The sequence below is a fragment of the Dendrobates tinctorius genome, unplaced genomic scaffold, assembly GCF_039654945.1.
Source record: "Dendrobates tinctorius isolate UK_male_01 unplaced genomic scaffold, ASM3965494v1 ptg000231l, whole genome shotgun sequence".
In the NCBI taxonomy this organism is placed as follows: domain Eukaryota; kingdom Metazoa; phylum Chordata; class Amphibia; order Anura; family Dendrobatidae; genus Dendrobates; species Dendrobates tinctorius.
In genome coordinates this window covers 28,839,790-28,864,537 of record NW_027361898.1, presented here as the reverse complement: position 1 = coordinate 28,864,537, position 24,748 = coordinate 28,839,790, and positions in this window count along the sequence as shown.

Here is a 24,748-nt window from a genome sequence, read left to right as displayed (position 1 = left end):
ATCATGTTTGTGGAAAAAATACGAATTATTTATTTTCACGCCCGGGCATTATAAACTTCTGTGAAGCACTGGGGGGTCAAAGTGCTCACCACACATCTAGATAAGTTCCTTAGGGGGTCTAGTTTCCAAAATGGTGTCATTTGTGGGGGGTTTCCACTGTTTTGGTACATCAGGGGTTTTCCAAACGCGACATGGTGTCCGATCTCAATTCCAGCCAAAAACGTCAAATGGCACTGCTTCCCTTCCGAGCTCTGCCATGCGCCCAAATAGTGGTTTACCCCCACATGTGGGGTATCAGCGTACTCAGGACAAATTGCACAATAACTTTTAGGGTCCTGTTACCCTTGGGAAAATAAAAATTAGGGTGAAAAGATCATTTTTGTGGAAAAAATATGATTTTTTAATTGTACCGCTGTACGTTATAAACTTCTGTAAAGCCCTTGTGGGTTCAAAGTTCTCACCACATATCTAGATAAGTTCCTTGGGGGGTCTAGTTTCCAAAATGGGGTCACTTGTAGGGGGTTTCCACTGTTTAGGTACATCAGGGACTCTCCAAACGTGACATGGCGTCCGATCTGAATTCCAGCCAATTTTGCATTGAAAAAGTCAAACGGCGCTCCTTCCATTCTGAGCTCTGCCATGCACCGAAACAGTGGTTCGCCCCCACATATCAGGTATCTGCGTACTCAGGACAAATTGCACAATAACTTTTGCAGTCCAATTTCTCCTGTTACCCTTGGTAAAATAAAAAAAATTGAACCTGAAGTATTTTTTTTATGAAAAAAAGTTAGATGTTCATTTTTTTTTAAATATTCAAAAAAATTCCTGTGACGCACCTAAAGGGTTAATAAACTTCTTGAATGTGGTTTTGAGCACTTTAAGGGGTGCAGTTTTTAGAAAGGTGGCAATTTTGGGTATTTTCTATCATATAGACCCCTCAAAGTGGCTTCAAATGTGATGTGGTCCTAAAAATAAAATGGTGTTGTAAAAATGAGAAATTGCTGGTCAAGTTTTAACCCTTATAACTTCCTAACAAAAAAAATTTTGGTTCCAAAATTGTGCTGATGTAAAGTAAACATGTGGGAAATGTTAGATATCAAGTTTTTTGTGTGCCGTATCTCTGTGATTTAAGGGCATAAAAATTCAAAGTTGGAAAATTGCGACATTTTCAAAATTTTCGCCAAATTTCCGTTTTTCTCACAAATAAACGCAAGTTATTTGATTGAAATTTTACCACTAACATGAAGTACAATATGTCACGAGAAAACAATGTCAGAATCACCGGGATCCATGGAAGCGTTCCAGAGTTATGACCTCATAAAGGTACAGTGGTCAGAATTGTAAAAATTGGCCCGGTCATGAACGTGCAAACCACCCTTGGGGGTGAAGGGGTTAATCTTCTTAAAGGGACAGCAGTTTGTCCTCACTATTCTTGGAGAGCCATCAGCCGGCTATGTTTTGTTGTTCCCATTATTAAACAGTGGGTCTCCTATACTGTTATTGCCTATGCTTTGAATTGAAGGCCTGCCCCAAATTCAAGACGCACCCCAATAACCCATTGAACAGACGTCCTGAATGTCCACATGAAACCAAAGTTCCCATTTTAATTTATTTGGTACTGCCATACTGTTAGCCTATGCATTGAATGCAAGGCCTGCCCTGCCCCAAATTTACATGCACCCTAATAACCCTTTGAACCAACGTACTGGATGGCCACATGAAACCAAAGTTCCCATTTTTCTTAATTTGCTACTACCATAATGTTTGCCCATAAAGTGAATGCATGGACTGCTCCAAATATGGATGCACCCCAATACCCCTTGGAAGAGACATGGAGGAGGGCCTACTAAAAATCTTTTCCCAATTTAAAGGAGCGGGTCTCCTATGCTTGTAATGTCCATACACTAAGTGTATGGGCGGACAAACCTTTCCCCCTTGAGGGTACACATCAACATAATGTGTGTAAGAAAAAAAAAATATTATGGGCATCAAAAACATCCTTTAACACACTGTATTGGAGGTTAGGTTTCACTGTTATTATTCGGTGGTGTAAAGAAGTCTGTCCCAATCCAGCCCTTGTTCATTTTTATAGAAGAGTCAGCCTGTCGGCATTTTCAGTTGACAGGCGGATGCTCGTATCCGTTATAATTCCACCAGCGGCACTAAAAACCCACTCTGACAACGCTAGCGGCAGGGCAGGCCAGGACTTCCAAGGCGTAGAGAGCCAGTTCATGCCACATGTCCAGCTTGGATACCCAATAATTAAAACTCACAGAGGAATCACGGAGGACGTTTGTACGGTCAGCAAGGTACTCCCTCAGCATCTTCCAAAATTTTGCAGTCCTTGTGAGAGTACCCCACACCTTAGGGCCAGTGTGATGTGAGGGTTTGAGAAAACTCTCCCAGAGCTTTGCCAGTGTTACCCTGCCTCTGCTGGATTGGAGTTGTGTCTCTCTCGCCTGTACTCCTTGGTTGTCTAACGAACTGTGACCTTTGCCGCCAGCGTTTTCAGATGGGAAATTTTTTTTAATAACTCCTCAACAAGGGCCCTCTGGTACTGCCCCATTTTAGTAGATCTGTCTGCCTCTGGAATAAGAGATTGAAAGTTCTCCTTGTAGCGTGGGTCTAGAAGTGTCACCAGCCAGTAATGAATGTCACCCAAAATTTTGAGAATGCGAGGGTTTCGGGAAAGGCAGCGCAACATAAAGTCAGCCATGCGTGCCAGACTAACAGGCAAGAATCCCATGTCCTTACCAAGAGGATGACTGACCATGCTGTCCTCCTTCCTGTCCTCAGGCCATCCATGCTGAACAGACGGTATGACAGTTGAGCTTGTAGTACCGTCTATAGCGCATGAAACTAGCTCCTGTTCTTCCTCCTCTCTTCCTCATTGTCAACCAATCCACGTTGGGATGACATGAGTCTGGGCTGTGTAATCACCCTGTACGGTTCCTTGCTCCATCATCGTGCTCCGCCTGCAATGCATCCTCTTTCATTGTGAGCAGAGAGCTTTTCAGAAAATAGAGAAGCTGGATAGTGATGCTAATTATGGTGTTATTGCCGCTCATCATCTTGGTGGGCTCCTGAAAGTTTTGTAGGATGGTACATATGTCTGACATCCATGTCCACTCCTGAGGTCTTGTGCAGAGTCTGAACTGAATACCGATAGCCTTGTTGATGCTGGTAGTCAACAACTGCTCTCTTCTGCCACAAATCCTCTCCAACATACGATGGGGAAAAAAAAGTATTTATTCAACCACCAATGGGCCAACATACCACCAACAGTGTGTGCCAACCTTGTGAAGACTTATAGAAAACGTCTGACCTCTGTCATTGCCAACCAATGATATATAATAAAATATTGAGATGAACTTTTGTTAATGACCAAATACTTATTTTCCACCATAATTTGCAAAATAAATCTTGCCAAATCAGACAAGGTGATTTTTCTGGATTTGTTTTCTCATTTTGACTCTCATAGTTGTGGTCTACCTATGATATCAGTTACAGGCCTCTCTCATCCTTTTAAGTGGGAGAACTTGCACAATTGGTAGCTGACTAAATACTTTTTCCCCACTGTATGCAGTATAGATTTCCAACGTGTGGGAACATCACACCAGTCGGTGAGCCAGAAGCTGCAAATGCTGCTGAAGCACGGCAAGGGTGGCGGAAGCTGTAGCTGACTTCTCAAAATGGGCACACAGGCAGCATACTTTCACAAGCACATCCGGCTGCTCCAGGTAGCTTTTGAGAAACCGTTGAACGAGGTTTAGTACATGGGTCAGGCATGGTATGTGTGTGAGCTCGCCTCAGCCACCACCAGATTCCGGCCACTGTCACACATGACTATGCATTGCTGTAGGTTCAGCGGTGTGAGCCACAGATCTGCCTGCTCTTTTAGAGCTGTCCACAACTCTTCAGCATTGAGCAGTTTGTCACCTAAGCATATTAGCTTCAGCACAGCCTGTTGCTGCTTGGCTGAAGCAGTGCTTCCAGCTTGTGACTGATGTGGTCATTTTGGAGATGTAGGCGGAAGAGGAGGTGGTGCAGGAGCTGTAGACTGTGGGGGCAATCCTGATTGATGTAGGGATCGCAATCCTCGGCATCAGGAGGACATGTTCCATCCCAAGGTCCAACTGGGTCCCGGCTTCTGCTATGTTTACCAAGTGTGCCATCAGCGAGATGTACCGTCCCTGAACATAAGCAATTGTCCACGTGTCCGTGGTTAGGTGGACTTTCCCAGTAACAGCATTGTTGAGGGCATGGGTAATGTTGTGGGACATGTGCTTGTGTAATGCCGGGACGGCACACCGGGAGATATAGTGGCGGCTGCGGACCGAGTACCTTGGGACAGCTGCCACCATCGGGTTGCGGAAAGCTTCCATCTCCACATGCCTAAAAGGCAATATTTCAAGCACAAGTAGACGAGAAATGTGTGAAATTAGTACTGTGGCCTGTGGGGCATTAGCTGCAATTTTCCGCTTGCATTCCAATGACTGGGGTATGGACAACTGAAGGCTGCGCTGGGTCAAGGATGTGGACGTGCTTGATGATGGTGCTAGTTGAGTGTGGGCAGCAACAGGTGCAGGGCAGGAGGAGGCATTTTCGCATGCACCATGGACAGGGGATTGGCTTGCCCACACAACAGTGGAAGTGTTAGGAACGGCGGAACGCACTAAATAAAAAAAATAAATAATAAAGTGCGTTCGCCGCTCGAGGTCCACCGTGCAGAAGGTGTTATAACTGCTGCTGAGTAATGGCAGACGTGCTATATGGCGGTATAATGCGCTCGGGTTCAATGTCACCCGATGAGCGCGTAGCGGACTCTGTTTAAACTCACAGAGGCACTGTAACAAAAACATACAAGTATACACTGAGTCAGTTAGACTCAGTGAAATTGCATGCACGGTATCTGGTCACAGGACACGGTTCCAAGACAGGGGACTGTGTCCGTCTAGACCTCCTGTGCGTGTGGCGTCGCTGCTGCGGACCCTGGTAAGTGCTGCTACATGCAGCGCGGTGGTAGACACAGCCGCTAAGCGATGGTGCCTTGAGAGACGTGACACCACCGGACGCTAGTGTAGAGGTGCTGTGTGCACAGTGGCCTATGGCTTGCCACTGACTGGTGCAGATTCTAACTATAGTTCCCTATCCACATGCGTAATATCAGAGGGAGGGGAATCTTAATGAGTCAGTCACCAGAATCATACATCCATCACCATTCACACATCTAGCAAGAACAGCCTATACTAGCGCATGGCCGAGCGGCCATGCGGACCTTTTATAGTTGTGCGGGACCTTCCAGATCTCTGAGATGGACCAATGAGATCAGGAGAAAGACCTGAGCATGTGACTCCCGATCTCCCATGGGAGATAGTCTCGTGAACATGCTCAGTAGAGCGGCGGAGGGACTTAGCCTCTGGAGCGATTTGCTGCTGAGCAGTCTGCATTGCTATTGCTGACCCAAAGGTGGCAGCAACAGCCATACCCATAGAGCAGGTCTGGGCAGAGCATCTGTGATGCTGGGATTGCTGAGCAATCTCCTCTGCGGTCGATAAATAATGGGAGACCGCAGAATGTGAGGCTCTGGATTCCTGCTGTGTAGCCGCAGGAATCCGACGCCTAACAGGAAGAAGCAGTGGTGTCACTCGCAGACACTGTTCCTGGAGCCTGGAGTTCTGCCCACAAAGTTGGGTGCTTTGCTGCCATGTGCCTGATCATGCTGGTGGTGGTCAGGCTGGTAGTTTTGCTATCCCTGCTGATGCGGGCATGGCAGGTGGTGCAAATTGCCTGTTTGGGGTTATCAGCAGAGTCTTTAAAAAACAACCAGACTCAGAAAGACCTAACAGTTGTACTGCCAACTTCCGTTGTGTTGCTGTTACAAGGAACGGTTGCCCTCCTCTCTGTGGCCTGCACACTGCTTCTTCCTGCCTGTTGGGGTGCTACGCCTCCCACCCTCTGTGTGCTGCTGTCCTTGCTTTGCATGTCCTCCTGCCAGGTTGGGTCAGTTACTATATCATCCACCACCTCGTCTTCCACTTCTGCACCCTAGTCGTCCTCCTGACTTTCTGGAAATTGTGTCTCATCATCGTCCACCTCTTGTGACACGTTCACACGTCGCCTTCGTGTGTTCGTGGCTGCTCAAATATTTGGGCATCGCTACATGCGATTTCATCTTGCCCCGCTTCAAGTGGACCACGCGAGAGGTCCGAATCTATAAATGGAAAAGTGAAGAGCTCTTCGGAGTGTCCAAGTATAGGATCAGTTGTCTCTGGGCACTCTTCATGGTGGGAGGAAGGAGGATCATGGTTAGGAATATGCGGTCCAGACTCACTGCTACTCAGACGGAGATACTACACTGTAAAATACTGTATGTGACCTGTTTTTTTTTTTTTGGCCAGTAAGACTAAGGCTGGTTTCACATTTGCGTTTTTTAGCGCTGGAAAAAAACGCACATGTGCGCATGCGTTTTTTCCCCTATATTTAACATGGGTGCGCATACCTGCGCGCTTGTAAGCGCATGTATGCGATTTTCATGCGCTGCGTTTTTTTGGGGTGTGCGATTGGATTTTCCAGACGCAGCATGTTGCATTTTTTGGCCCTGCAAAAAAGCGCATGCGCACATATGCGCACGTTTTGCGCTAAAAATGGCCATTATAGCCTATGGATGCGCATATGTGCGCACTGGCATGCTCATGTATGCGTTTTTTTGCATATGCGTTTTTTTTTTTAACCATGGAATTTAGGGGTTTGGGTTAGAGTTAGGGTTAGTTAAGGGGGTTTAGGGTTAGGGTCAGGGTTAGGGTTGGGTTTTGGGTCAGGGTTAAGTATGGTTTGGTTAAGGGTTAGGGTCAGGGTTAGGGTCAGGATTAGGGTTAAGTATGGTTTTGTTAAGGGTTAGGGTCAGGGTTAGGGTTAGGGTCAGGGTTAGGGTCAGGGTTAGGGTTAAGTATGGTTTTGTTAAGGATTAGGGTCAGGGTTAGGGTTAAGTATGGTTTGGTTAAGGGTTAGGGTCAGGGTTAGGGTTAAGTATGGTTTTGTTAAGGATTAGGGTCAGGGTTAGGGTCAGGATTAGGGTTAAGTATGGTTTTGTTAAGGGTTAGGGTTAGGGTCAGGGTTAGGGTCAGGGTTAGGGTTAGGGTCAGGGTTAGGGTTAAGTATGGTTTTGTTAAGGATTAGGGTCAGGGTTAGGGTCAGGATTAGGGTTAAGTATGGTTTGGTTAAGGGTTAGGGTCAGGGTTAGGGTTAGGGTTAAGTATGGTTTTGTTAAGGATTAGGGTCAGGGTTAGGGTCAGGATTAGGGTTAAGTATGGTTTGGTTAAGGGTTAGGGTTAGGGTTAGGGTTAAGTATGGTTTTGTTAAGGGTTAGGGTCAGGGTTAGGGTCAGGATTAGGGTTAAGTATGGTTTTGTTAAGGGTTAGGGTCAGGGTTAGGGTTAGGGTTAGGGTCAGGGTTAGGGTCAGGATTAGGGTTAAGTATGGTTTGGGGTTAGGGTTAGGGTTAGGGTCAGGGTCAGGGTTAGGGTTAGTAAAGTCATGGTTTGGGTAGTGTGAGGGGCCACCTAAAAATGTTGTAAAAAAACGCAAACGCGGTAAAAACGCACTAAAAACGCATACAAACGCTTAAAAACGCTGCGTTTTTTTCATGCATGCTCATAAAAATGCTTGAAAAAAAACGCAGCAGTTGTATGCTTTTGTATGCGTTTTTTCAATGCGTTTTTTTGCGGGAAAAACGCGCTGCAAAAAAAAGCAAGTGTGAAACTAGCAGACACAGCAAAAACAATTCTATGGAGGCCTGAAATGGCACAATTTTGACCGCAATGATATGCAATCCGTGTGGCGGGCAAAACCCTGTGGAAAATATCTGCCCTGTAGCTAAATATTTTTTTTGCAGCAAAATGGTGTCAAGAAATTGTATAAGACACTCAAAATATTTTACAGCACCAAAAAAATGGCAGAATTTTCTGCGCACTCAGATATGATCGCTAGGATCGGGAAACCCATTAAAAATAGCTAGATTTTCACGCTGTACTATGAAAAGGATCTGGATGTATTTTGCAGTGTCAATAAGCAAATGGAGAAAAAGTGTGCTCTGGATTGCTTTTGAATAAAATAATCAGGATTAAGATGCAAAAAAAAAATTGTTCCTGGCCACTGATACCTGGGGCTATGTATATACGGTCAATATATGTAATAGGCAGCAGACAGTAATGGAATGGACCCTCTTGATGTATGCAGTGATATCTATATACCCATATACAGTGCCTGCATGCCTTGCACTGGTATGTATTTACCCACTATACCAACCAGGCTCGGTCTGGCATGGCGGGGTACCGGGTAAATGCCCGGTGTGCCCCGAGGGTCGCTGGGGGCCCTTTAAAAATGCTGCCCCTTTAAGTGCGTGGGCCCTTTAAAAGCACATCCCATGATTTAAAGGGAGTCGTGCGTGCACATACCATCGTGCGCAGGCCCGGCATACCCCCATCTGAGGCGCTGATGCGGCATCGGGCGACTGCGACCCCCTTGCTGGCTCCGGCTCCACTGACGTTGATGACTCACCCAGCCCCAGGACTTTGCCGCGTGACGTTGCTGTTCTTGTTGGGCGGTGACACGCCCCGCACGCTGCTTTCCGGCTCTGTAGCTGGCTGCTGGCTGACTAATAGCGTAGCAGCCAGCGTGTGAGACAAGAGGACACCGCCGAGCTCTGCTCTCCCTGCTGCTGCTCATACTCTGCTCCGGTCCGGTGAGTAGAGTCTAGAGTGAGTGGGTGACGGATGTATCCCTGGAGAGGAGGGGGAACAAAGTCTCCATGGAAGAGGACAGAGGCATCTGGAGGAGGAGGCGGCCAGAGGGGTCCGGAGGAGAAAGAGGAGGCCAGAGGGGTCCGGGGGAGAAAGAGGAGGCCAGAGGGGTCCGGGGGAGAAAGAGGAGGCCAGAGGGGTCCGGGGGAGAAAGAGGAGGCCAGAGGGGTCCGGGGGAGAAAGAGGAGGCCAGAGGGGTCCGGGGGAGAAAGAGGAGGCCAGAGGGGTCCGGGGGAGAAAGAGGCCTGTGCTGTATACCATGTGAGGCTGTGCTGTATACCATGTGAGGCTGTGCTGTATACCAATGGGGGGCTGTGCTGTATACCAATGGGGGGCTGTTCTTTATACCATGTGGGCCTGTGCTTTATGCCATGGCGCTGTGCTGTATACCAATGGGGGGCTGTATTGTATACCATGTGGGGCTGTGTTATATACCATGGGGGTACAATATATTTCTATGGGGGAGGCTGTGTTATATAATATGGGGGGCTACATTATATTCTATGGGGAGTTGGGCTGTATTATATTCTATGGGGGGCTGTATTATCTTATATTCTATGGGGGTGATCGCATCATACTCTATGAAGGGGCTACATTATACTATATGAGGAGGCTACATTGTATTCTACGGGGGGCAGCATTATATTTTATGGGGGACTAGATTATATTGTGGGGGGGCTTTATTATACTTTGAGGGGGCTACATTATATTCTATTGGGGCTGCATTATACTATATGAGGAGGGCTACATTGTATTCTATGGAGGGGCTACATTACACTATATAAGGGGCTGCCATATATTCTATGGAGGGGCTGCATTATACTATATGAGGAGGGGCTGCATTATATTCTATGGGGGTTACATTGTATTCTGTGGGGTGGCTACATTATGCGCTAAGGTTTGGCTGCATTATATTCTATGGGGGTTACATTATATTGTATGGCAGGGCTGCATTATACTCTGTGGGGTGGCTGCATTATGCTCTATGGGGTGGCTGCATTATACTATATGTGGGCTGCATTATACTGTATCGAGGACTACGAGGAATACATTATACTATATGAAGAACTATGGGGTGCATTATACTATGGGAAGTGAATTGTACTACATGGATGACTGGCGGTGTATTATACTATATAGAGCACTATGAGGAGTGTATTAAACTATATGGAGGACTGAGCAGTGTATTTTAATATATGGAGGAGTGTATTATATGGCGGACTGAGTGTATTTTAATATATGAAGGACTGAGGAGTGTATTATACTATATGGAGGACTATGGGGTGTAACCTGCAGATATGCTGCTGATAACATGATATTGTATGGGCACAGATTGATCCATTAGTGATTGTTCTGTCCCCATCATTCTTTCTCAGATGGTGGAAAGAGGCCGGGAAACAAGTGTTGAACGACTTCAATATTGTCGATCACACTCAATTAGCGTCTTGAACTCAGCGCATGTAACTACAAACAAAATGCTTCTGTGTGATGTGCAATATGTTAGCATTTGGGGCCCCATTTTAACATTGGCCTAGGGCCCTACTTTGCCTAAAACCGGCCCTGCTCATACACATGACATGATGCAGCATCACAGATCACAATCTCTGCCAGGGCCTCCTATAAGATACACACACACACCACACTCTTATATGGCCTAATACAGTATGTCATATGAGGCCTGTATACCGACTGTACAGACCACACTATCATCCTCCTGTATGCCGTACATAGGCAGAGAGTGCGGTCTGTACAGTATCTAAGAGGGTGACAGTCTGTATTTCTTATAGGGGGCCTAAAAGGAGGCCGACACTCTGTCTTATAGGGGCCTAATAGGAGGCAGACAGTCTGCATGTCATGTACAACGCCAATATGCCATACATACAGCAATATCGGCATCCTATATACTGTACATACCACACTCTCAGCCTCTTATAGAAAGTATCTGTTATAGGAGACCAAGAGTGCGGTCTGTATGTGACATAAGATGCCAAGAGTGCAGTCTGTACAATATATAGGAGGCTGAGAGCGTTTTCTTTTGCACACTACAGCTTGCTAAATGGCACATGTTTTAGTGGGACAGCCCAAAAAATGATCACGTAATTAAACTGTTTATGGTAGCCATAGGGTGGGCCCCTAGAGTCAATTCCCCTGGTGGGCCCTAGGCACCCCAGTCCGACCCTGATACCAACATACACTCCCTGCCTACCTAGCACTGCAATCTATTTACCCCGTAATTAGTCCTTAGAAGGACTGTTTATTTAGCTAGTTTTGTGCATTCAACATGGTATTACCCACATTAACTTATACACCGCCAATTCTGTCCCTATCTCTGCAACAACTCTCCATACACTGCCTAAGTCCGGAACAGACTGTAACAAACTTGGCGGCGCCAGGTTTGTTATAGACCTGATGATTCTGGGCGGCCAGCCAATCACTGTAATCGGAAATTTGACGAAAATTTGGCAATTTTCAAACTTAATTTTTATGCCCTTAAATCAGTCATGTCACACAAAATAGTTAATAAATAATATTTCAAATATGTCTACTTTACTTTACATCAGCACTATTTTAGAATTTTTTTAGTAAGTTATGAGGGATAAAAGTTGGCCATTTTTTTGTGACTTTGGGGGGCCTATATAACAGAAAATGCCCCAGAGTGACACCATTCTTAAAACTGCACCAGTCAAGATACTCAAAACAACATTCTAGAAGTGTGTTAAATCTTCAGGTGCTTAACAGGAATTAATGAGATGTTGAAGGAAAAAATAAACTTAACTTTTTTTCACAAATTTTCCCAATTTTTTTATTTTCACAATGGGAAGTGGAGAAATTGCAAAATACAATTTGTTGTGCAATGTCTTCTAAGCATGCCAATACCCCATTATGGGGGAAAACCACTGTTTTGGCGCACGGCAGAGCTCGGGAGGGAAGGAGTGCTATTTCACTTTTTGAATGTAAAATTTTCTGGAATAATTAGAGGACGCCATGTCGCGTTTGGAGAGCACCTGATGTTCTTAAACAGTGGAAATCTCCCACAATTGATATATTTTTGGAAACTAGACCCCTCAGGCAACTTATCTAGCTGTGTGGTGAGCACCTTGAAACCCCAGGTGCTTCACAGAAGTTTATAACAATGAACCATGAAAATAAAAAAAATAAAAAATTTTCCCACAAAAAGTTTTTTTTTTTTTTAGCTCAAATTGTATTTTCACAAAAGTAACTGGAGAAAATGGATCCCAAAATTTGTTGTATAATTTCTCCTGAGTTCACCGAAACCCCATATGTGGTTGAAAACTACAGTACTTTTGAGGCACAGTGCAAAGCTCAGAAGGAAAGCAGCGCCATTTTACAGTACAGATTTTGCTGCATTAGCTTGAGGGTGCCATGTCACATTAGCAGAGCCCCTGAGGTGCCAGAACAGCAGAACCCCCCCATAAGTGACCCCATTTTAAAAGCTAAACCTCTCAATAAATTCACCTAGGGGTGCAGTGATCATATTGACACCAAGGTTCCACAGAATTTTATACCATTGGGCAGTAAGAAAAAATACTTACATTTTTACCACCAAAATTGTGTGTTAGCCCCAAATTTTACATTTTCATACTGGGAAATGGGTAAAAATGGCACAAAATTTGACCCACAATTTCTGCTGAATGTTGAAAAACCTCATACGTGGCTATACAGTACTGCTTAGCCATACGGAGAGACTCGGGAGGGATGGAGCGCTATTTGCCTCCTTGAGCACAGATTTTCCTGGAATAGTTTATGGACTTCAAATACAAAACCCCCAAGTGCTAAAAAAGCATAATCCCCACTGAGTGAAAATTGAAAACTTCCCTTGTATTGACCAGTACGTTGTAGTGACAGGTACACTATACCCAGCTCATGCTTTTGGAGACATGCACACGTAAATTAGGTGGGCTCTCATCACTACAGAAATGCCAAGCATATGTAGGCACTATATATGGTTTAGACCCACCTGGGCTCAGAAGGGAGGGGGCATTTGGATTTGGGAGCGCAGAATTTTCTGAATTTCTTTTGAGGGGCGAGGAGCAATTTTGGTTTTCCAGAGCCTTTGTGCTACTAGTAACATTGAAGCCCCCTATATTTCCGTTAACAGATGATGGACCTGAGTGAGGACGCTTTTTTTGTAGATTGAGTTGAAGCTTTTATTGGGAACATTTTACATAACATTTAGGATCACATTTATCCGGCACTCTACGCTGACCACTTACTTTGAGGTTTGCATCTAAATCTCTGATATGATTCAGATGAAACGCCCGAGGGAACCATTCACTATAATGAGGCAGCAGAGTTACTCTGGACTCCATCTTGCCTCTGTTCAGCATTGTCATTCTTGTCAGAAGTGCACAAAACTGTGACCGATGGCACTTTTTTTCTCCCTTAAAAAGACGGACACCACTGGATCACAGGTCAGACAGCGTCCACAATGCCTCCATCTGTCTCATTATAGGGCAGGGGTGGGGAACCTTTTTCCATCCGGGGGCCATTTGGAAATTTCTACCATCATTCGAGGGCCACACAAAAATGATCACCTTGAGGCTGTGTACCCACGTAAGCGTTTTTTTTCGCGTTTTTTTACCAGCAAAAATGCTTAAAAGAAGCATCCCATTCATTTTAATTTATTCCGCACTTTTTGTGCATATTGATGCGTTTTTTTTCCACAAAAAAAACGCATCGCGGTAACAAACGCAGCATGATCATTAATTTTGAGGAAAAATCCGCATTTCTAGCTATTTTCTATGAGACTGGGGACGCGCGGAAAACATGCAAAAAACGCGTAGAAAAAAAACGAGCGTTTTCTGGCAAGGAGTCTGGTTTTCATGCAGAAATTTTCTGCATACGTGGGTACATAGCCTGAAAATTACCCTGGTATATTTAGTCAAACAATTAATTACGGTAACTCACCCTTAGGCTGTGTGCACACGCTGCGGATTTTGCTGCGGTTCCGCAGCGGTTTTGGCCGCTGCGGACCCGCAGCAGTTTCTGCTGCGGTGTACAGTACAATGATTCCCTATGGGAATCAAAAACCGCAGTGCAGACGGTGCGGAATTTTCCGCGCGGATTATCTGCGGTTTTCAATCCGCAGAAAGAATTGACATGTCAAAAATCCGCGCGGATGAATCCGCACCTTTTCAGCAGCGTGTGCACACAGCCTTAATGTGACGGCTGAAGCTGCTTCTCCATCACTGGGGGCTATATATATCACAGGTGGTAGGATATACAGTACTCGGGGGATATACAACACTTTCGGGGTAAATGCAGCAGCTGTGGGGGGATATATAGCACCGGGGGGACAGGGATCGTCGGGGAGGCTCATAGATCACTGGGGGGGGACAGATCACTGAGGGGTGACACGAAGATCACAGGGGTGCACATAGCTTTTGTGACAGATCACAGGGGGCACAAACATCACAGGGGGTACATAGATAACATGGGGCACAAAGCTGGGAGCCACAGATATCACAGGGGTGCACATAGCTGGGGACACAGATCACGGGGGCACATAGCTGGAGGGCACAGATCACAGGGGGCATAGATATCACATGGGGAAACAGCTGGGGGGGCACATAGATGGAGGGCACAGATCACATGTGGAAACTTAGCTGGAGGGCACAGATCACAGGGGGTATATATAGGTGGGGGGCACAGATCACATGTGGAAACATAGCTGGGGGCACAGATCATGGGGTATATATAGGTGGGGGGCACAGATCACATGTGGAAACAGCTGGAGGGCACAGATCACAGGGGTTATATATAGGTGGGTGGCACAGATCACATGTGGAAATATAGCTGGAGGGCACAGATCATGAGGTGTATATATAGGTGGGGGGCACAGATCACATGTGGAAACATAGCTGGGGGCACAGATCATGGGGTATATATTGGTGGGGGGCACAGATCACATGTGGAAACATAGCTGGAGGGCACAGATCATGGGGTATATATAGGTGGGGGGCACAGATCACATGTGGAAACATAGCTGGAGGACACAGATCACATGTGGAAACATAGCTGGAGGGCACAGATCACTGGGTATATACAGTCATATGTAAAAGTTTGGGCACCCCTATTAATGTTAACCTTTTTTCTTTAACAATTTTGGTTTTTGCAACAGGTATTTCAGTTTCATATGTCTAATAACTGATGGACTCAGTTATATTTCTGGATTCAAATGAGGTTTATTGTACTAACAGAAAATGTGCAATCTGCATTTAAACAAAATTTGACCGGTGCAAAAGTATGGGCACCCTTATCATTTTCTTGATTTGAACACTCCTAACTACTTTTTACTGACTTCCTGAAGCACTAAATTGGTTTTGTAACCTCATTGAGCTTTGAACTTCATAGCCAGGTGTATCAAATCATGAGAAAAGGTATATATAGGTGGGGGGCACAGATCACATGTGGAAACATAGCTGGAGGGCACAGATCACTGGGTATATATAGGTGGGGGGGCACAGATCACATGTGGAAACATAGTTGGGGGCACAGATCATGGTGGGGGGCACAGATCACATGTGGAAGTATAGCTGGGGGAACAGCGATCACGGGGGGCACATAGCTAGAGGGCACAGATCCCCAGGGAGGCACAGAGCTGCGGGCACACTCACAGAGATCGCTGACTCTCTGGCAGCATCTCCTCTTCTGGGACATGTGGACGGGAGAGCATTGGGCGCTAGTCACGCCCACCCAGATGCTAACCCCACCCACCCAGACGACATCATCATCATCATCATGTGCAGGTCAGGCAGCGTTTTGTAATGAACGCTGCGTGCCCGTGCACTTGGGGGTTAAGGGGCTGGCAGCTGACAGGATACAGCAGCCGCCCGAGCATTGAGGACTCCAGGGACCTACCCACGGGCCGCATGAAAAGCCACTGCGGGCCGCATGCTCCCCACCCCTGTTATAGGGTATCTGTTCCGGAGGTTCTGATTGAATCACATATTTCTGAGATTTACACAGAAACCCTGGTGCAGCGCTGGGTGCAGGATAAATGTGTGCCAAGCCTTACTGTGATCTTTGGGAGGCAGAATGGAAAAATCAACAGCAGGTGAATAATTAGTTTTATTTATTTTTTACGCCGTTCCTCATGAGTAGTGTTGAGCGATACCAGCCAATACTGAAAAATATCGTATCGGAATGGATCGGCCGATCTAAAAAAAGTATCGGGTATCGCCGATTCAGACTTCCGGTATCGGAATAAGAAAAAACCCTTTTCTGTCCTTGTACAGCCTCTCGGGGTTGTGTACGGACCTTCCGGGGGTCTGTGCGGACTGCCGAGGGTCTGCACCGGCCTGCCGGGGGGGCTGTGCCGACTGTCCGGGGGTATGTGCAGGCTGCGGGGGTCTGTGCAGGCATCGTCCGATTGGACTACAAGTCCCATCGGGCTATGCCTGCTACCATGACGGTGATTGACACATTAGCCAATGATGGGACAGTAGTAGTCCCATCATCCGGCTAATGTGTTGAATGTAAAAAAAACAAAAAAAAACAAAAAAAAAACACATACTACATACATACATACTACCTATATACAGTTGTGGCCAAAAGTATTGACATCCCTGCAATTCTGTCAGATAATACTCAGTTTCTTCCTGAAAATGATTGCAAGCACAAATTCTTTGGTATTATTATCTTAATTTAATTTGTCTTAAATGAAAAAACAGAAAAAGAATTGTCCTAAAACCAATCTGGATATAATTCCACACCAAACATAAAAAAGAGGGTGGACAAAAGTATTGGCACTGTTCGAAAAATCATGTGATGCTTCTCTAATTTGTGTAATTAACAGCACCTGTAACTTACCTGTGGCACCTAACAGGTGTTGGCAATAACTAAATCACACTTGCAGCCAGTTGACATGGATTAAAGTTGACTCAACCTCTGTCCTGTGTCCCACATTGAGCATGGAGAAAAGAAAGAAGACCAAAGAACTGTCTGAGGACTTGAGAAACCAAATTGTGTGGAAGCATGAGCAATCTCAAGGCTACAAGTCCATCTCCAAAGACCTGAATGTTCCTGTGTCTACCGTGCGCAGTGTCATCAAGAAGTTTAAAGCCCATGGCACTGTGGCTAACCTCCCTAGATGTGGACGGAAAAGAAAAATTGACAAGAGATTTCAACGCAAGATTGTGCGGATGTTGGATAAAGAACCTCGACTAACATCCAAACAAGTTCAAGCTGCCCTGCAGTCTGAGGGTACAACAGTGTCAACCCGTACTATCCAGTGGCATCTGAATGAAAAGGGACTGTATGGTAGGAGACCCAGGAAGACCCCACTTCTTACCCCGAGACATAAAAAAGCCAGGCTGGAGTTTGCCAAAACTTACCTGAAAAAGCATAAAACGTTTTGGAAGAATGTTCTCTGGTCAGATGAGACAAAAGTAGAGCTTTTTGGGCAAAGGCATCAACATAGAGTTTACAGGACAAAAAAAGAGGCATTCAAAGAAAAGAACACGGTCCCTACAGTCAAACATGGCGGAGGCTCCCTGATGTTTTGGGGTTGCTTTGCTGCCTCTGGCACTGGACTGCTTGACCGTGTGCATGGCATTATGAAGTCTGAAGACTACCAACAAATTTTGCAGCATAATGTAGGGCCCAGTGTGAGAAAGCTGGGTCTCCCTCAGAGGTCATGGGTCTTCCAGCAGGACAATGACTCAAAAAGCACTAGAAAATGGTTTGAGAGAAAGTACTGGAGACTTCTAAGGTGGCCAGCAATGAGTCCAGACCTGAATCCCATAGAACACCTGTGGAGAGATCTAAAAATGGCAGTTTGGAGAAGGCACCCTTCAAATATCAGGGACGTGGAGCAGTTTGCCAAAGAAGAATGGTCTAAAATTCCAGCAGAGCATTGTAAGAAACTCATTGATGGTAACCGGAAGCGGTTGGTCACCGTTATTTTGGCTAAAGGTTGTGCAACCAAGTATTAGGCTGAGGGTGCCAATACTTTTGTCTGGACCATTTTTGGAGTTTTGTGTGAAATGATCAATGTTTTGCTTTTTGCTTCATTCTCTTTTGTGTTTTTTATTTAAGACAAATTAAATGAAGATAATAATACCAAAGAATTTGTGTTTGAAGTCATTTTCAGGAAGAAACTGAGTATTATCTGACAGAATTGCAGGGGTGTCAATACTTTTAGCCACAACTGTACATACTACATACATACTACGTATTGTGAGGTAGCGCTGTCATTCAGGGTTGGGGGACACTCGCTTGCAGCGATAAACACATCCGGCACAGGATTTTCCAACAAATCATAGCCCATGAGGTTTATTCATCCTTCATAAACCTCCAGCAGTAACATGCAGCAGTCTTATAGCAGACAGCAGGGTATCTTCACACTGGAGCTCTGCTCCCCTATAGCCCTCCTAGTCACACAGGCTGTGCTTCATCTAGCCAGCAGGCTATACAGTCTCGTCTCCGGGTTACCTTGCATGCTGCTTTACACTGCAAACGTTCATTCCCTCTCCCTGGGAACGGTCAGGCACACATCGCCATTAGTCACAGCGTCCACACGTGCTGTTAGTGAGGAGATCCTTCTCCTCACGGGACCTTCCAAACTGGACCAATCAGGTCCCAGCATTCACCCACATGTGACCAGACCTCAGGTACCTTATGTGGTCCATAACCACACCCACAGGTGATCACATGGCTATGACCTCACCCAAGGTCCTATTGCAGACAACCACATACAGGCTTCCCTGACACATTGTAACAGAACATACTAGTCAGCAGTACCTCTGCTGATCATTATGATCTTTTAGTATCCTACACCTATCAGGGCAATGGAAATGTTTATACGGCTGTCCTGGGACACCCACACAGCGCCCCCTAGTGGACACAGCGGTCACTGCACCACATACCTCCCCCCATGTTCAAACCTGTGGGGTTGAACACACAGCATAACCCCCGGCTCTCCATTTGTCATACGGCCTCATCTCTATGTTAGGCCTCCCCCCGCTCCCAGCGGTCATAATACTGGTCATTTTCTTTGACCCCCCAGTCACGGTTTGTCTGTGTCATCAGACACTCTCTAGTCTCCACCTGTCTGCAGTACGCTTCGTCACCTGATCTTTCTCTCACTGACCGTCTCTTTCGGTTGGTGCGGTTATAAGTCTTAGTAGAGCCTGCTGTCTGGTCTGAGTCTGACTCAGTCAGCGTCTCACAGGAACTATGGTCTTTCAACGTCATCCTGCCAGTTGAACTACCCCTTGCTGACACTCTTCTGCCATCTGCCCTGTCACTTCTTGGAGGAACCGTTCGGGTCCTTACATCTTGGGTTGAAGGCGGCCGCCACCTGGTATTCTGTATTTCTTTATTAATTCGCCGACGGTCCAGCCTCAACTGCTCAATTTCTTGCAGGTACCCCACTCGATACTCCACGAGCATCCGAAATTCTCTCAGGCTTTCCACGGAGCCAACCACCATGATGGAAATCCTATCCAATTCCCTGGATACCTGGTCATCATCAGGAGGGATCCTCACCCTCATCACACCGGAGATATTCACAAGGTCTTGCATTACCTTCCCGGACCTTCCAATGATTCTCCCAATCAGAGTTTTGGGTACCGGAACCACATCTTTCCTCAAACCCAACCGATCCATAGCCTCTCTTGCTATCTCTAGGCGTCGTGCAGCCTTCATATTACTCTGCCTAACCGATTGTTTGACATGTAGACACTGCAAATGCATCTCTTTCAGGACAGCTACTCGGTTTGATGTATCTCCCCTGGCTGATACTATCACCAACTGCCGCGTCTCAGGTGCCCAGTGCACCTCACACGCTTTGACCGCCTCTTTGAAAGCCTCATGTACACCTTCCTCTGCACAGGCTTCTTGCACGTCTTCGGGTACTTCGATCACAGATTTGAAGGTCGTGGTCTTGCTCTCTTCCTGGACAGAAGACTCTGGCTTTACCACGGACACTTCCCTCACTACAGTTGACCCGACCGAGTGACTGTCTTCGGCTCTTTGCTCACCAACTTCAGGAAATTTTATCTCCTCGTGAGCCTTTGCCAAGATAGGTACCGGCCGTTCTGTCTTGTTATCACTCGGACCCAGCCGTTGCACATCTCCGTCCAAGCTCGTCTCCCGCAGAAGACCTTCTACTACGCCTCTGAGTTCCTCAATCTCTTCCTTAAGGCTCTTGTTCACACTTTGCCAGGTGGACAGGTGACCTCTGAGCTCCAAGACTTCTTTCTCGAGCCCCTCCACCTTGTGCTCGGCCAATTGTCTCAAGATTCTCTCTTGTTTGACATGTTCTTCCACTGTCTCTTTTATTAGTTGTATCTCCTGATCTTGTTCTCTTTTGGCCAGCACATGTCGCACCACTAATTCTTTAATTATATCGTCAAAGGGTACCACTGAGTCAGTCCTATCAGTCGAGTGAACCCCCCGGTTACCCTCTGACTGTGTTTCTATTCCCGTTATCCTCTCGATCAGGTTACCACCAGTCCTGTCATGAGTTTCAGTCAGCACAGCATTAGATTCTGTCTTAGTGGTGGCTACTGGCAATAACACGTCACAGTCACACCACACCGTACGGTGAACCCCCAAGACACTCTCTATCCGTGTGTCAGCTCCGCTCTTTTTGTTTACCACACCATTCTCATTCACACTGTGGAACGCTTCAGGTGACGTCAGGTCAGTAAATTCGTCTGACGCAATTCTTTCTCCGGTCGCCCATACGTCTGGCCTGTCCACATCAGGAGGCGTCAGCGTTTCAGTGTCTGCTAGCGCTACTGTAGAAACGTCTCTATCGTCCTGCCCCACATCTTTAAATATGACAAAGTCCCGACGCCTCTCAAAGGTATGCACTAAGTTTGGTGGCATACTACCACCTTGGCACTCCCCCATTGTCATCTCAATCAGGACTCTGTCCACTTTATAATTCACAATGACCCCGTGGAGGCAGCGAACTCTGACGTTTTTCTTGGTCAGAGCTAAAACGAGTGGAGTTCATGTCAGAGTCACCTGACTCTTTGAGTCCAGCCTACCAGGGACTCCTACCTGATGCAGCATCACGGTACACACCTGCGGCCCATCGTCACTATCCGGAAAGGATATCCCACATTCTGACCAAGTCATACACACACACTGTGGTACTCCAGACATACCCACTGAGTCATCAAGTGCTGACATTTCTTCAAACTTGGCCCTTTTCTGGACCACCACCCCACTTTGGGTTGCTGCTCCAATTTTGGTCACCGCCCCCTTTTGGGACTCCACCCCTTTTTGGGCTACCACCCCAATTTGGTCCACCGCCCCCTTTTGAGACTCCACCCCTTTTCGGGCTACCACCCCGATTTGGGTCACCGCCTCCTTTTGGGACTCCACCCCTTTTTGGGTTACCACACCCTTTTGGGATTTCCCCATGTCCGTTCTGCAGAACTTCTTATGCCACAGTTCACGTCTTTTTTTTTTTTTTTACGATACCACACAAGTCTGTTGGCACCACCACAACTCCTGCTGTCACCGATCACCGACACCACCGGCTGCTGTTCACACACCCAGCGGCTGGTGTCACTGCAGCTCCTGCTGCGCCATCTTCGTGGACCTGCCGATCCACCGGAAGCCGCTTGTCCCCTTCGTAACCCCGCCGGGTTACCGGAAGCCGCTTGTCACCCTCGAAGATAAAAGAAACCACAAAAGCACTCCCATAGGGCCTTACCAGTGCAGGTATAATGGATATAAAGAAATAATACAGGGTACTCACCCTTAATAGTTGTGTAAAGCCACAACTACTGTATCCGCTTAGTCACATGCAATAAAGCTGCAGCAGGATGGTGTAGACAGACAGCGTCTGCTACCAATGCTCAAAGAGGAGATCCCAAAAAAGAAAAACACCAGGTCCCTGTGCTGCGAGACCTTCGTGACCCCACTGAGCCACAGCAAGCACCTTCAGGTTTTGCAGAGGAAAAAAAGAAAAAACACATGCACGAAAAACTCCAAAAAAACTCACGTATCCTGTCTGTGCGCTATTCAGGACATACCGTCTCCGCCTGAGACCGTCCAACACACAGGGCACACCGGGTGCTATTCAGGGAGTCGACCCTCCTCCCAGGGACTCCCAACACACCGGCCTCACCAGGTCCAAGGTCATGTCACGTGTTCCAGGGATCAGATTCCTCTCCCAGAACCTCCCAACACTGACCCTCCAGGACGTTGCTCACTGATCCAGGTCAGTACAACAACGAACACCTGTCGTTACCTGTGTCAACCACACAGGTCCTCGGGTACCTCTTATCCGCAGAGGCACCCTAGCAATCACCAGTCTCGTTCACTGAGCTGCTGTCAGTATACGGCTTCCACAACAGTCAGCCCTCCTGGCTCAGCGTTGCCAGCACTGCAACATGTGCTGTTGGAACCGCAGCCCTTAGCAACAAAGTTTTTTTTTTTTGGCAGTCCTTTTCCGTTGCCCCCAGCAACAAGGCTACTATATTGCCCTTAGCAATTCTCCACCATTTGTGAGGTAGCGCTGTCATGTAAGTAGGGGGTTCTCGCTTGCAGCGATAAAAAACACATCCGGCACAGGATTTTCCAACAAATCATAGTCCATGAGGTTTATTCATCCTTCATAAACCTCCAGCAGTAACATGCAACAGTCTTATAGCAGCCAGCAGGGTATCTTCAAACTGGAGCTCTGCTCCTCTATAGCCCTCCTAGTCACACAGGCTGTGCTTCATCTAGCCAGCAGGCTATACAGTCTCTCAGTTGCAGTCCCGTCTCCGGGTTACCTTGCATGCTGCTTTACACTGCTAATGTTCATTCCCTCTCCCTGGGAACGGTCAGGCACACATCGCCATTAGTCACAGCGTCCACACGTGCTGTTAGTGAGGAGATCCTTCTCCTCACGGGACCTTCCAAACTGGACCAATCAGGTCCCAGCATTCACCCACATGTGACCAGACCTCAGGTACCTTATGTGGTCCATAACCACACCCACAGGTGATCACATGGCTATGACCTCACCCAAGGTCCTATTGCAGACAACCACATACAGGCTTCCCTGACACATTGTAACAGAACATACTAGTCAGCAGTACCTCTGCTGATTATTATGATCTTTTAGTATCCTACACCTATCAGGGCAATGGAAATGTTTATACGGCTGTCCTGGGACACCCATACAGCGCCCCCTAGCGGACACAGCGGTCACTGCACCACAGTATATACTACATACATACTACATACATACTACATATATACATACTACATACATACTACATATATACATACTACATACATACTACATATATACATACTACATACATCATACATACTACATATATACATACTACATACATACATACTACATACATACATACATACTACATACATACATATATACATACATACTACATACATATATACATACTACATACATGCATACTACATACATACTACATATATACCTACTACATACATACTAACTATATACATACTACATATATACATACTACATATATACTACATACATACTACATATATACTACATACTACATACAACATACATAGTACATACATACAACATACATAGTACATGCATACTACATACATACTACATACAACATACATACATACTACATACATGCTACATATATACTACATTCATACAACATACATATATACTACATACATACTACATGCTACAGACATACAACATGCATGCTACATACAATACATACATATAGACATACAGTACATACAACACAGAGTACATACTCACAATTACTTGTCACATTGTTCCCCGAAGCCAGTGTCATCTAAGGAAAAATATGAAAATAACAAACCACCAAATACTCCCTGATCTGCAGAAATCCACGCGTGAGTGTCCCACGCCGATCTTCCGTGGAGAGCAGCAGCATCAGCTGATGCGACCGCTCTCTACGGGGCTCAGGAATCCAGTGTCGGGAGGTAGATATCTTTCCGCACTGTATACCTCCGCCACTGTAAAAAAAATAGTCCCTGGTCTCACTTTATGGCAAATGCTGCGTGGGAACTTTTTCACACAGCAATGCCAAAAGTGAGACTAGGGACTATTTTTTTCAGTGGCGGAGGAATACAGTGCGGAAGGATACCTACCTCCCGACACTGGATTCCTTGAGCCCCTAGAGAGCGGTCGCATCAGCTAATGCTGCGAGTAGTATATATGTATGTTGTATGAATGTAGTATATATGTAGCATGTATGTAGTATCTATGTATGTTGCATGAATGTAGTATGTATGTAGTATGTATGTACTATGTATGTATGTTGTATGCGGTATGTATGTTGTATGAATGTAGTATGTATGTAGTATGTATGTAGTATGTATATATGTTGTATGCAGTATGTATGTAGTATGTATGTACTATGTATGTATGTTGTATGCGGTATGTATGTTGTATGAATGTAGTATATATGTAGTATGTATATATGTTGTATGTTGTATGTAGTATGTATGTAGTATGTATATATTTAGCATGTAGTATGTATATATGTAGCATGTATGTAGTATGTATGTAGTATATATGTATGTAGTATGTATGTAGTATATATGTATGTTGTATGCAGTATGTATGTTGCATGTATGTAGTATGTATATGTAGCATGTATGTAGTATGTATGTAGCATGTAGTATGTATTTATGTATGTAGTATGTATGTATGTTGTATGAATGTAATATATATGTGTAGTATGTATATATGTAGCATGTGTGTAGTATGTATATATGTAGCATGTGTGTAGTATGTATATATGTAGCATGTATGTAGTATGTTTTTGTTTTTTTTTACATTCAACACATTATCCAGATGATGGGACTACTACTGTCCCATCATTGGCTAATGTGTCAATCACTGTCAGTGTAGCAGGCATCCCCCGATGGGACTTGTAGTCCCATCGGACGATGCCTGCACACACACAAGACCCCCGGCAGGCC